The sequence below is a fragment of the Sinocyclocheilus rhinocerous genome, unplaced genomic scaffold, assembly GCF_001515625.1.
Source record: "Sinocyclocheilus rhinocerous isolate Xijiao unplaced genomic scaffold, SAMN03320098_v1.1 scaffold868, whole genome shotgun sequence".
Classification (NCBI taxonomy): Eukaryota; Metazoa; Chordata; class Actinopteri; order Cypriniformes; family Cyprinidae; genus Sinocyclocheilus; species Sinocyclocheilus rhinocerous.
Genome location: NW_015650768.1, coordinates 137,513 through 150,823, shown reverse-complemented (window position 1 = coordinate 150,823; position 13,311 = coordinate 137,513). Strand labels below are relative to the sequence as shown.

Sequence of the window (13,311 nt, the reverse complement as noted above, 5' to 3'; positions counted from 1 at the left end):
CCCGTCCCTTAATCGCCGCCCTTCGCCAGGCTCCCGACATGAGTGGGTGCGTGAGAGAGAAGGGGCGCTGAAATAGCCAGATCTTTATTTGTTTACCAACATTTCATGTGACTATTAAAGGATGTCAGAAAAGTAATTAAATACAAACTTAAAATATTTATAAATATTTTAGGTCAAAGGTGTACAGCAACAAAAAAAAAAAACGTTTGGGAATCGCTGATTTTGAATTGTCACCACGGTAAAACCCTATCTAAGATGTTGCATCTATGAATTCAGCCCCTTTAAACTAAAACTCTAAACATAATTATTTAGGGCTTCTTAATACAAACTCAACAAGTCTATCTTAAGAAGCCCAAGAAATTTATGCTGATTTATTCATTTTAGTTTGAAGAGGATAAGATGCAAACTTCTTGGAGAGGGTTTTACTGTAAAAATAATATAATATTAATGCAACAAATTCCTCTCTCTTTGAACATAATGTTTATGTCATGTCAACATATGAAATATATTTATAATATAAAATTATAACTCAATTTATGACCATTGGCATCCTATTCTCACTATTTTATATAGGATAAAGGCCATGCATTACAGTGATTTTTCCCCGCTGCATGTTAACCTCTTAACCGTGGTAAACATGCTTTCTTGCATAAGCTGTCTGTTTCTTGTCATTTCACCTCAAGGATCAATATAATATTTCATTTAGTGGATCTATTTATGCGCCCTTAAGTGCTACACCGACTCCAGAGCGGCTGCGGGATTATTTCTGGAGTTTCCCATTAAGAAGACAGACAACAGGCGAACACAACACAAGTGTCACACACAGCGGAGACCCCCGTATCCACACATGTGCTGTGTGCAGCTGTCAAGTGTGCTTATGTCAGCACATAGTGCCTATAATCGTCAACACAGATCAGTACCGTACATTTTGACACGAGCTTGTTGAACACAAACAAGAAGAGTAGAAAAGAAAACAAGTAATTTATCATGAAACCAGAACTAGACTAAGAATACCAGACCAACCTTTACAGATCCTCACAAATGAAAGAACGCAGTCGTTCAAACCTCGTATCTCTCCAGAATTCCTGTTTTACATGCATCTCAGACACAGTAAGAGCGTATGCCGCCTGAATTCAGAGCCCTGCTTCAACTCACGACTCCATTTCAGCCGTACGCCAAAAGAGAGCACGGATCGGGTTTCACACGCACGTGGTGCATTGTGGGAACGATGGCCATCTCTGCTGCTTGGCTCGGTAGCAGGCCTGACGTGGATGAAAACTCCACTGGGTGACTGTCTGAGGACACTGTGATTTTTGTGATGGAAACGGTTTCTGTGGTCCTGCGGTTTCTAAATGCAGCGTTCGGATATAAAACTGTGAGGATGACAGGCATGTTAAAAACAAGTTTGATTATAAATGTGCAAAGCGTTTCCCTGCTCTCCAGTTCTTCTGGCTTTATCCTGCACGTTTCCCAAAGCTAAACACACTTCACATTCCTTGATACCCAACAGAACTGAACCGGACACCCATAAAAATAACCCACAACTTTATGAGCTCTGGCCGTATTTATGCAGAGCTCTCTGTTCGGAGCAGTGTTGTTATTGTTTACTAAAACTATTAAAAATCACTTTCATTGATTTAAATAAGGCTAAAGTAAAAAGTAAATATTTGATAAAAACTTCAATAAAAATGAGTAATGTTGACTTGGCACCTAACTGCAAGAAATTAAATAAATAAATAAGTAACTAAAAATAAATAAACCAATAAATAAAAATAAGAAAAATGACAAAAGCACATAACAAAATAACTTAACACTTACACCAAAAATGTAATGAAAATATAAAAATTACATCTAATTAAAATATTAATAAATATTTCAATAGTATATTAATATACCAAAATAACACTGCTTTGGACTGGGAATCACAAGTAAAATATAAGTAAAAAAAAAAAAGTATTTTTATAAGTAAAAAAAAACACTTTTTTTCAGCTTTAAGATATGTCAGTTACGTGTTCGATTTGACACGATACAACTCTCAACATGAAACTTGTCATGAATCGTGACGTATCATGATGATATATCAAAAGCTAAAAATTATCAAGCAGATTTTTCTGTAAGTAAAAAAAAAAAAAAAAAAACATTTAAACGATAAATTATTTTCAGTTTCCAATGTAAAAGTACACAACTAAACACAATTTACCAAATCGAAACTTTCATGAACATTTAAAAGAGCTTTGATATTACAGCGATATTAACAATAATGTGTAATCGATAATCAGCAAGAATGCAATGGAACAGATTAGTAGGCTGAAAGTTTTGAAACCATTGATTTTATTCCATTTAAATAATATATCGGCCACCAAAGCGTCGTGTCCATTTTTGGAAGGCCAAACAAAGTAGTTTCGCTTTCACAACGAAACACAGTGGCTTGAGTGAGTGGCGCCCCGCGGATTCGACAAAGGAGGCTTGCGGCAACCACATGTGACGACCCCGGGCTGGACTCCACTTCGTCCACGGTGAAAGCCGATCCGGCGATCGACAGCGTGAAGTTGAAGGATTTCCTCAGCGACCAGCACAGATCAGCTCTAGGCATGATGAAGCGGATATCGTCCTCTTTTGGAAGACCAAACAAAGTAGTTTCGCTTTCACAACGAAGCACACAGCGTCTTCACGACATGGCGGCAGCGGCAACAATACTAAAGCGAGAATAAAAGTTACGCCTTCTTTCTTTGCGTGAACATTTGGGCGGCGTTATGCAAATCCCACACAGTGACGTAGATATGTGGGGGTGTGTTTAAACGAGGTGTTTTAGGAGGGCATGGAAGACTAAAACCCCTTTAATTCGGGTGAGAAAGCGGGTTTTTTTTGACATTCTGTCATGCCGGGCTGCATAGATTCATTTTGCAGCATTAAGGTTAACGGCTTTGGATTTGAGACTTTAGTCTTTGCAACTTTACAGATCTTCTTTATGCACCAAGAGCTTGTAACACTCTAAAGACAAAGGAAAAATTGAAATCGCATCATATGACCCCTTTAAAAACAGAAATTATGCAACCCAATCACAATGCACAATCATTTTTTCTTTAAAGTGAACACTTGTGTTATTTTAGCTATGGACAAAAATCATATTAATTTTACACATTACAGCAGATTCTGAAAATGCAAGTGCCATAAGGTCTCCTGAATGATTAGGACACCGCAATTAAACAAGAAACCAGTTCATGTTTTACTTCATGACAACCAACCACAAAAAGCACTATGGTGGTGGTATAGTGATGCTATCAGATGGTGATATTATGGTACAGAATGATTAAAATTCACATACCAAGTTATTTACAAGCAATGCTTTAAAGTACCTCGGTGCACCACGTAAATACCATGGTACATGACTTGAAAGCCATGGTAGTACTAATGGAATCACATCCAAAAACATAGAAATACCATAATACAGTCTAGTGAGTGAACATCCATAACACTGTCAAATGGAAAAACATGATAAACGCTGTGTGTCTGGTCAGTGCTTCCCACACATAGACAGGTGGATTGCCGCTGCTGTCACCACCGTCGAGCTAGGTGGGCGTGGTTTCAGCAACCTGCTCCCGTCTCGGTGACGCGCTGTCAAGATGGCGACGGCCGCCTCCGCCCAATTTTGAGCTTCATTTATGCCAAGCGATTGCTTATGAACTCGAGTTGATGAATTATGACAATGTCTACTTTATGACCTTTATATAATATGTTTTAGACGGTTGTAAGAATGCATATTTTCTCTCTCAGCTGAAGGATCATCCCGCATTAGTATAGACATTTCCAAATAAGAGTCCCGGTGTATTTCGGGCTTGTTTATAATTAAAGGTCACATGTTACGTTTTTTTTTCTGGGCATTATTGGTATTTTGGTTACCCAATTAATTGTATTTAATTTAATTTCCATTTCATTCATAGTAAACTATTGTAGTTCCTGGCTGGGATGCTTCCCCACAGGAAGAGAAGACTAAGAACATTATTTAACATATATTATTCAATATATAGATTTGACTAGTATCAGTAAAATCTGTGTCCCATTCACTGAGAGAGACACTATATGACAAAGTAAGGAGAACTCTACCATTTAAATGCTGTAATTTTGCATAATTTACAATGCATATAATGATGCATAATATTAGTATGTAATTAAATGTAATAGTAGCCTATGTGATTAAAATGAATTTCAATAAATTAAAATATTGTTAAAAATCACACATTATTTGTCACATGTAGACCATTGTTGTGCCGTGGGTAATAGGAGGATTTTCCACCCGGCTACCACCGCAAGTATATATTTCAAACCTGTGGGAAGCCCTGCTGGTGTTCACGATTTTAGCGCTCAGGAATATTAATGAAGACGAGACTGCTTGGGGGTTTTTTCCTCAGGAAATTATACACGAGGAAAAGTAGACAAGCAAACGAGTTTAGACTAGTTACCTCAGAAACCAAACAGCAAGAAACTACTCCACGTAAACCCCGTCCAAAGCCATCACAGCTCCAGATATCAGGCCAAACCAAGCATCTAAAACCGTACGGCGGCAACGATTCGGGTACAGTAACAGGAATGCACAAAACATTTAGATTGAATGTGCATTTACTCATCAACATCATTACTATAATAAGGGTTCTGTAATGGATCTGGCATGCCAAACAAGATTTTAATTGTTTTTATGACTCAAATGACACCTTATTACTTCAGAAACCGCATTTCCTCATACATTTGGAGATCCAACAGAAATCCCAGATCCATCACTAAACAGCAATTTAACATTAAACAAAAGCGTTCGAGGGAAGACTTTCCTCTCGTGGCCTTTGGCAAACTTGGAATAGCGTGACCTCTGCAAACACAAAGCTTAAGACAAAAGAGTCTTGCATTCATGCTGAATGACCTCATTGCTTACTATAAGCAGTCCTGACGGCTCCGATTCTGCCGTGGATAAACTGGTAACAATGAGAGAAGTCATTTGTTTTGAATGTGCTCTTTGTTCCTCAAAATCTTTGGTTTTGGCTAATGAGAAAACAGCAGCGCGCGTGGAGGAGAGCCCTGCTCTCATGAGGACATGTTTGCGAAACTCAACCCTCGGTGAAACTCGCTCAAACTCAGAGTCCTTCCTGCAACACCTGTTTTTCAGATGACATCATCAGCGAGCTGATGGACGGCTGATCTGCTTTCTAAAGATTTTCTGATAGGAAAATTTGAGGGGGAGAAAAAAATCCCTAAAAATCTGAGATAATAAATAACTAAGATGCTGTGCAATTCACATACTGATTTCTATTGATTGAAGAGGAGTATTAGTGGGTTAAATTAAATACAGATTAATATCTATTAGCACAGAAAAAAAAGTATAATATCTTCTGTTGCAATAACCAGCAATATTCTAGTTTAAAGGGGTCATATGATGTTGCTAAAAAGAACATTATTTTGTGTATTTGGTGTAATGCAATTCGTTTATGCGGTTTAAGGTTAAAAAAAACACATTATTTTCCACAATGTACATTATTGTTTCTCCTCTATGCCCCGCCTTTCTGAAACGCGTCGATTTTTACAAAGCTCATCGGTCTGAAAAGCGAGGGGTGCTCTGATTGGCCAGCTATCCAGTGCGTTGTGATTGGCCGAATACCTCAAGCGTATGACGGAAATGTTACGCCCCTTGCCATACTGTGATGCCTTGTCCCGGCCGGAGCGACGAGACAAAAGCATTAAAACCCATTATAAACGACGCATTTGTTGCATCCAGTGGGGACATATGTTTAAATCCATTAAATTTTAATATTTGGCCACAAACAAACTCAGAAACTTTTATTTTGAAATCGCGATGTACAATAAATGGCATATTTAGAAATAGGTTGATGTATTCTCCTGTGTTGGCAAAGGTTTAAATGATTTACGTTACAAATCTAGTGAGATAATGCACACTGTTTTCACAGATGAACATTAAGCAATTCAAATTCACAGCATATACAGAGGAAGAGTTTAGCCCCTTTCACACATACAGTCTTTACTGGTAAATAGGCATGGGCCGGTATGAGATTTTGGCGGTATGATAACCTTAAGCAAAAAAAATATCACGGTTTCACGGTATTGTCGTTACAGCTGTAAAATGTGTAATTTTTAAATGACTGGGTAAAACAAAAAAAAACTTTTTTCCTCTGAACACAATATATTTTGTTTTTGAGCAACATACAGAATATTAGGAATAGTATAATTTTTTTTTTTAATTCTTTGATTTGTTTCCTAAAAAGAAGAAAAATAAAGACACACGTGACTGACTGCTCGCTTGCACTAACAGGAGGAGGATGGTCGTGTTACTCTCTACACCGCACTCAACCTGAGGGATTCCTACACTTTCAGTCTTTGAGAAGACATGAAAAACATTGGAAAATATTAGTGGTTTTGAAACCGTGACATTTTCAAATCGCGGTATACCTTGAAACCGGTAATCGGCCCATGCCTACTGGTAAATTATCATTAAGAGATCATGTGTGAACAGGACCTTTTCAAAAATCCCGGTAAATTTGTTCTGGCAATCATATCGTTCTTATGGAGATGACATGATTACTCTGAGCTGTTTACAAAGCTCCGATGCTTTTAAATTAGTGTTTCTATGTAAATATGCGCTAGATGGACATCTTTGACCACTGCGCCTTGCACCTTTTTGTCTCGCTTCTCCATTCATTAGGGCTGCGACTCTGCAGTTGGATACTATTATGCGCGTCTCATGTTTATAAGAGCAAAAAATTCTGATTGGCTAGTAGTTTGGTTGAGAGTGAAAGCTGTGCTCCATTGGTAGGCGAACTCATGGACTCGAAAGTGAAGTGTTTTTTTTTTTTTTTTTAAATGTAGGATTTATTTTTTTCGCAGCCAAACGCTTCACGCCGGAGATCCGGCATGGTGCCGGAGAACTTTAAGCCCTGAGCTTTGTTAGTTTCTCTTTGTAAAATTTATTGAGAAATTCAAACAATAGATGTGGTTTTGACGCTCTTTAATGTGGTGTGACATATTGCTGCTGCAGCCGCCTCAGTTCAGGCCGCACACGAACCGATCATTTCTTTCTTTTTACTACTAGTTATAGAATGAAATAAATGTGAACATCAGGTGTTATTAAAAGATACAGTACAACTTGTTTCATGTCTCATGTGATTGCTCAGTGTTTCAGCCGTGGAAAGACATCAATAAAACTAAATTTATATAAATGTAAAAAAAAAAAATCTCAAGTTTTTACTTATTTTTACTTAACCTGTTAGCAATCTCGTTCATTATATGCTTGAATAAATCTGTCATAAAACTGTTTTCAAGACACCATTTAAATGTTTGTGTTTCAACACTGAATTGGAGTGGAAACATAATTACATACTTAAGTTGATATAAAAACAGTCTTGTGTACAGTTTAAAAGTTTGTATTCAACTTGCATTCAAGTTTTTATTTGAGTGTTGATTGTTCAACCTAAAAATAAATAGGACTAATTTTACCCTTTAATACAGTAATGTACCAACTAAACAGGGTTCCTTGTATGGTCTACAGCTTGTAGAGATTTTTAGCTTAAGAAAAATTAACATGTACCTGACATATATCCAAATGAATCGATATCAAATCGGAATCAGAACAGAATCGAATCAAGGGCTTGTGAATCAAATCAATTTGTGAAATCTGTGATAATTTCCAGGCCTAAAAAATTGGTTGTTTTTTGTGACTTTAAGGTGATTCATTTAGTAAAGACTGAGAATTCAAAGTATTGAAGACAACAACTAATGCCAACAGCAAAACTTGAGGTTTTAATTGCAATAATTTAAAGTTGAACTTACATTCTAAAAGCTCGATACTTCTTTAACACAATTTAAAGAGTGTAAACTTTTTTTGTTCTGCTTCAAATAAAATGTAGTACTCCATGAAAAAAATCCATGAACGGTGAGAATGGCTAATCTGACTTGTGTTAGAAACACACACACACGCCCTTCCCCCATGAAAAGATTCCATTGTGACATTCTAAACTGCAATAGCAGTCAGCAAGAGAATGCAGCATATTCCCAACAACACTGGAATGCTTTGTTAGGGGGATATCTTTCAGCCCGCCGGCCCGGCCAGCAGCACACACACACACAGACATCGGGCTCGCATGTATCCAAACCGAAATGCATGCAACCTTGAAACGTCCATCTGAACTGAGCTAGAAAGCGAAGAAAACCAATTCTACATTCACAGACTGTCATAAGAGCAAACATCGCTATATGTTGCACAAAGTCATAAAGAATTATTCTGAGAAAAAGAACTGAAACTTTTGGCCACAGCACGTTTGGCCACTCACGGATGACCTATGCATTATTTCCATAGCAACAGTATTAGCCAACACCGCTGCTCATATTCCAAACGCCGGTCAGATAAAGAAACAGACATGATTGTGTTTCACAGGAGGATGCATAACATACATAAACATTCAGAAATGCCAATACTGGGATTCTGTGGGTTTTATGAAAGTACATTTAAGATCTTTTAAAGATCAAGTAAGTAATAAATTGAAGGAGACAGTTCATCAGAATGTTCTCTAAATGTCTAAGAAGCACACACTGAGTTCTATTAGCATCACTTCAAAGTTTGCAAATGCAACTTCAAACAGATCTTTATTACTTTTTTTGGATAAAACTTTTAATATATCAAAAGCTGCTGTCCATCCAGTGTTTTTGTCTTGGTATCTTGATTCTTATTTAATCACGCTAACGCTACAGCTACTTGTGGAGCAAAATGAGATAAAAAGTCTTTTTTTCAGAGACAGATATTTGTTCTTGTGTCAAGCATAACCTCACTTAATTTTGTCCAATTTCTCTGAAAACAAGACTTAATATATTCATTTTTAGTAAATGTGTTTTAAGGATGTTCAATCATGTTAAAAGAAGACAAAAATACTGAGGAATAAAATCATTTTTTGCAGTGTATGCAACATTTAAAGCCACGACTATGAATTTAAGACTTTTGGCTCAAATTTAAGACCTGCATAAATTCATTTGTGAATAAATGCAAAACAACTGAAATGCTAGAAGCATCATTCTCACGGGTTTGATTCTAAATGATTTTGTTTAGATAGATAACACACAAACACAAAAATATTTCCTTTCCACCCTTCCGACCACAGACATAGGTCAAATCCATTTCACGCACAGTGCAAAATCTCCCAGACTATAAAAATATTCCTGCATTGTCAACAGGTCAGGAACAAAAAAAAGAAGCGATCATGATCAAAATACTTCTTTAAATAACTAGCACTGCTGCAGCATCCATTAAGCAGCGAGTCATGCTTTTTCTTTCATTCTCAAAGTGAAGGGACCCAAACAGGAAATACATTCCACATGAACTCAGAGAAGCCATTGCCAGAGAGTCTCATTCGAGAGTCGGGCTACAATAGCTCAGAGGGGCCGGACGTCTGCTCGCAGCACTTTTCAAAAGAGGGTTTAACCAAAAGCCTTGTTGCAAAACACAATAAAAAGTTCACACAGAATAGAGCGCAACTGACCTATTCACATTCATCTAACAAACTAATCACAGGCTTCTGTGGAATCAAGGGTGAAGAATGTGGAAACTAATAATTAGGATCACAATCACGCAGTGTTAAAATGCTGTTTTTTACGTTTGCATAGGAATACAGCGTGTGTAACATGTTTGTGTGTAACATAGGTTTCAGAGAGCAGGAAAAAATGGTACTAAATGGAAATAATATAATGGGACAACTTTTAAAAAGGAGGAGAAATGCTTTACATATCTTTAGTTGTTGACATCAAATGTACATCGAATCTTTTCTCATCTATCACTTGGCAGGAGCTATAGTCAAATTAGAAGTCAACACTGACGGGTTGCATTATATGCACTCATCCTTAAAGGAATCGTTCAAGGAAAAATGAATTTGCTGAAAATTTTCTCAACTTCATGATGGGAATAGATTGGAGATTGGTGAAATATAGCATGCAATGCTACATTTCTCCAAATCTGATGAAGAAACAAACTCATCTACATCTTGGATGACCTGAGGTTGCAAATTTTGCATGCGTAAAAAAACCACTAAACCATAAAAAAACCACGAACCCAGCCCTCTACGAACACCTTGGCAATTGAATCGCCATTGGCTAGTACATTTTTTTGTTTACTCGCCAGACTAATAAATATATACATAAACGTCCACACTGCTTTTACATTAAAAATAAGATGGATCATCAGATCAACTCACAAAACTTGCACATGAAATGCACATTTTCTGTTGAACTAAGCCATATTCAGAGGAACTGATGTACTAAGCGGGGTCCAACAGAAATGCTTTTATTTTGCAATTTTTTCGTTTTTTTTTTTTTATTGTATTTGCAATTTTATTTAGCATTTTTTATTAGATGGACAGATATAGTGATTTTATTTGACAGTTCTTCATAATTTTTGCTATTTTATTTTGCATTTTTTTCCAATATTTTGCTATTTTATTTAATCCTTTTTTCATTATTTTTGCTATTTTATTTTGCACTTCCCCCCATTATTTTTTAATTCTTTTTGCAAATTTCTTTAGCATTGTTTATTAGAAGACAGACATAGATAGATAGATAGATAGATAGATAGATAGATAATTTATATTATATGATAACAAATACCAGTTTGCAATATCAAGCACCATAACGGGCTGTTTGAAAGCACGAGTGAAGATTTAGTCGCATATGCGAGTGATTTACTCGCAATGTAGAGGGTTGGAACCATAAAAAACCACTAAATAAAATGAGACTACATTACACACTTGCAATGAAAATATACTTTGCATAGACCAAGTTAAATTTATTTGTATGGCCCTTTTAACACAAACTGTTTTAAATCAACTTTGCAGAAAATCATGATGTTCATGTTTATTATATTTGAATATATTCAAGTCTTAGTCGACGCATTTAGTAAATTAGAGCTGGACGATAAGTTACATTTTGCAACGATACAAGCAATCAAGCAGTTGAGATATATTATACATTTCTATATAGTATATCACCATATGCAAGTATACTGTATGTACAGAAAAAGTTGGACTTTCTCATATATCCAACTCTATAAGGGATATAATATAATAATATTTTGCAATGAAATAAATAAATCAGGCATTTGAAATTTACTACATAGTATAGCAATGTTCATATAAATGTGATGTACGTCTGACTTATTAAACAAGAATAAACTAAATGATCATAATTACAAATTTCAACATTTGGTCATGATGATTACCAAATCTGGCTCTGTGCTGACGTGCAATGTAAAATCTGGGTCCTGAAACAAAACCAACTGCTAAAGAACCCCAAAAACAACCAAATCCAATCCAATGAAAATACAGCAGAAATGCTCCAGCAAACTTTTTTCATTTACGGGGCGACAAATACATTTAACATCACACTGCAAAGTGTAATTTAAGCTATGTACAGGGTTACACATTGGTGTGCAGTTGAGTATAAATATCCTGAAATATTCTGAGCTACAGCCACTAGAACCACTACAGGAATCTGGATCCTCCTGACACACAAAATTCATTGAAATAAACCAGTCTGTGATCTCCTAAACACTCATTCCAACGAAAACAAAACCAAGCCCAACCAAAACTAGCAGTTAGGACCAGTTACCCGGTGATAAACTACCACTAGAGCCCGAGATGACCTGATTACGATGAATGATTATATTTGCATTGATATAATATGAAAGACTGTACATTTCAGCCCAAATCTAATAGTTTTCGACACCCATAAAAACACTTATTCATTCCCAATGACACTTGCCAGGGGTTTGGGCGTGTATAACACCCGTCGGCTGTCATTAAGGTGGTAAAGGGCTACAATGAAGCGTATCGCTGCTTTTTCAGGGCGTTGAAGGGTCTCCAGCCCCAGTGTAATTTAGGGACCCCGGGAGCAGTTAATTACGCCATTAATTGAAGTAATTAATATCAGAGTCAGACTGCAGCAGATCTGATGAGATTTAAACGGCTCAATTCCGATACAAACGAACCAAAACCTCTTCACAACCCACACAACCGCTGAAATACCACTTCAGTGCTTTCCTGCTATCGTTACGCTCCTTTAACAGCACCGAAATGGCTTTTCAAATCATTATACAAAAACCATCAGTGTTTATGGAGCTAATCTCAGTTAGCCGTTAGCACCTCTCGTTGACACGGATTGAAAAAACACCTCAAACACGTCAAAACACAAGCGCTCGCGGCCTCTCCGGGGCGGCGGGCATTAACGGACTCGGGTCCTACCTGTAGTGGCTCCGGGAAAGGCGTTTATCGGTGTGAAAAACAGCCCGATAGGCGGTCGGATCACGGCATCACTTACCAGCTGTTTGTCCCCACCCTCCTGTCTCTCTGTGGAGAGCGGAAATGACGCAGCGCGTCTTCCGAGTACGCCAGGCGACGCGTGCGTCCGACCATACCAAAGAGCGCGTACACTTGGAAAACAATAAAACGATATTGTAATTAAAGCAGGCTTTCTTTTCGTTGAAACCATGGCAGCCTGTTATTTCCCCATGCAAAATACTACGGTAACTACAGTTTTCACCGAAGTACAATATTTATTGAAGTTTTTATTCCTATATGTATAATAGCTAATAATAATAATAATACATTATTACTTTGTCTATAAGAAGTTTTTAGAAGTTATATGCCTTTTATTTTTATTTTATTTATTTGATTATAGAGGTAATTTATTGAGCATGTTGCTATATGTTATATTTTTTATTATTATTATTATTATTATTTTAGAAAAATACTTTTTATTTACTTATTTTATTTTATTTATTGATTTCTGAATAGGCTTTTTTTTCCATTGCGAATTGTACAACTCAGGACATCCAACAACGTAAGGCACAATCAACAGAATGAACACTAATGTACATATATAAAAAAAACAGATAAAAGACGTCAAAGAGGAATACAGTAAAATAAATATGTTGAGACTGTGATGTGATGGACTCCTGTGTCCCCTAGTGTTCAATATTTCAAACACAAACACAATGTTCAGTGTCTTTCACGTGTCGATAGATGGCGCCATATCCATCAGATTTTTTTCACTTTATTTATTTATTTATTTATTTAGCTTTTTTAAATAAATACAATGTTTGTTTATTATTTTACTATTCTTATTATTTTATTATTATTTAGTATATAATATTTTATCTAATATATACAGAATTGAGTTCTGTAACTTTATGGTAAAAATGTTCTGAGGTTTTTGGACCCCTCTGCAGCGCACTGGTATGTACAGTGTGTGTGTGTGTGTGTGTGAGGGTGTGTGTGT

The 13,311-nt window shown here is 36.5% G+C and overlaps 1 protein-coding gene across 2 annotated transcripts in view; it reads right to left on the bottom strand.

Moving 5' to 3' along the window:
• The window catches only part of LOC107712582 (uncharacterized protein KIAA0355-like), a 39,231-nt gene extending 26,821 nt beyond the window's left edge, over positions 1-12,410 (bottom strand). The window contains exon 1 of one of the 2 annotated variants that reach the window (XM_016517896.1): positions 12,352-12,410. The gene's annotated coding sequence lies outside the window, so the exon portion shown is untranslated. Of the gene's footprint in view, positions 1-12,275 lie in introns of both variants that reach the window. The other variant, XM_016517895.1, reaches the window with a different exon arrangement.
• Between the last annotated feature and the right edge of the window lie 901 nt (positions 12,411-13,311).